Genomic DNA, 1,845 nt, shown 5'->3' with positions numbered 1-1,845 from the left:
TGCCTTGGGGCCTGGGGGGAAAACTACTGTATGGAGCATTTTGGAACTTCTAATTTCTTTGTCTGCAACATCTCCACGGAGGCCCCAAAACCTTAAAGTACAAAGGGAAACAAAGGTTTATTATACAGGAGAGTCAATTTTTATACAGCCCCCCCCACCAAAAAAATCTAAAATTAAAGCCAGTCCTTCCAAAAAGGCACCACTCTACTCTGGGAGAAGAGAAATCGGGTCCTGCTTAAAGAGGGCACGTGTTGTGGTGCGACCTGGCAACCAAACCCTGTGTTGTGGGTGAGAATATCTGGACAAGCCACCACAACACCCTATTGGTAGGTCCCTCGATACTGGGAGCAATCTGACCAATGGGACGCAAGCAAAGGACATCGAGGGACGTATTTAAGCCTATGCGCGTGCACCTGAGCTTCCTCTTGGGGCTAGTGCATCGGAACACCCACCCACCTCTCCCTATATTTAGGGCATTTAGTGCTTGACCTTGCTATGCCGTCGTGTGTCGCTTGTCATTGGGACAGGGGCACGGCAGGAATTTTCCCCACTTGGCTGATTGGCTGTTGACACTTGGGTTTCGCCTGCCGCGTAGCAAATCGTCACAATTTGTAAAGTTGCAGATAGGCTCTGGTTCAGATGATAGGAGTGGCAGAAGGGTCTCGCCATCCCTATGCGAAGGGTATTCCAGTAAAGGAATCCAGGGACTCAATGGTTTGGCCAACCCTGAGAGGGGTTGTGCCCGTGCCTGAGTCCGGGGGACATCAGGGTGGCTGACTGGCGGGGTCCCACCTTCCATTGTCCCTGGTGTTCACCCTTGGCTGACCTACGATGGAGTTCTGGGTCAGTGCTGCCTGCAAGGGTGCAGGGAGCTAGCCGAACCAGAGCCTATGCAACCATTCACTTGATTGTAAGCCACTTCTGGTGAACCAGAGCAGTGCATGGAAACGGAGCAGTACCTATTTATCTACTTGCACTTTGACGTGCTTTTGAATTGCTAGGTTGGCAGGAGCAGGGACCGAGCAACGGGAGCTCACCCCCTCGGGGGATTCGAACCGCCGACCTTCTGATTGGCAAGCCCTAGACTCAAGTGGTTTAGACCACAGCGCCACCCGGTACGGACTGCACAAAGTATACCCTAAAGCAGGGAAAGGCAAAAAGATATTCTGAAATATGGCAAAGAGTTTGGAACAAAATGGTACAGTTGGTGTTAAGCTTGCCAGAGTAGGAACAAATGCAGTGTACCATTGTGACTTTTGCTCAGTCTGAATGAGAAAACACTGCGGAACCAACTAAATAATGGTACAATTAGGAAGATATGCTTATTTCTATTTCTACAGATAACGGGGCATTTTATCCATCCGTCGATTGAGGTAGGAGAAAAGAGGAAACACCATTACAGTAAAACTCGTGCACTTGGTGAGAACTGCCACTTAAACCATACCCCTTTTTAAAAAATATATATATACTGAAATGTATTAAAACTTTCTTCAAACACCTGAAGTTTCCTCTTCTCATTTTTCCTGCTAGTGATGCCTTACGGAAGAACTGACCACAATATTTAGAACCCATTCACAACTATGACTGGCTTTTTTTCTTTTCTCTCTCTCCCCCACCCTCCCTGTTTTCTTCTCAATTATATCTATGTACCAAATCCTTTAAACCTTTGGGAAGCCTGGCATTTCATTGGTCCACGCTAATTAGCAGAATTTGCTAATTCCCTTATAGTAATCCTCTTACCTGTACAGAGCTATTTCTGTTAGGGTCATCATGATCCAGAGGCCTCAATCTCCTCTCCAGATCTTTCCATCTCCGAGCGGAAGGCAGCTGGGGAGCCACATTTGC

Source organism: Lacerta agilis, chromosome 6 (assembly GCF_009819535.1).
Source record: "Lacerta agilis isolate rLacAgi1 chromosome 6, rLacAgi1.pri, whole genome shotgun sequence".
In the NCBI taxonomy this organism is placed as follows: domain Eukaryota; kingdom Metazoa; phylum Chordata; class Lepidosauria; order Squamata; family Lacertidae; genus Lacerta; species Lacerta agilis.
Note: the sequence above shows the minus strand (reverse complement) of the source record.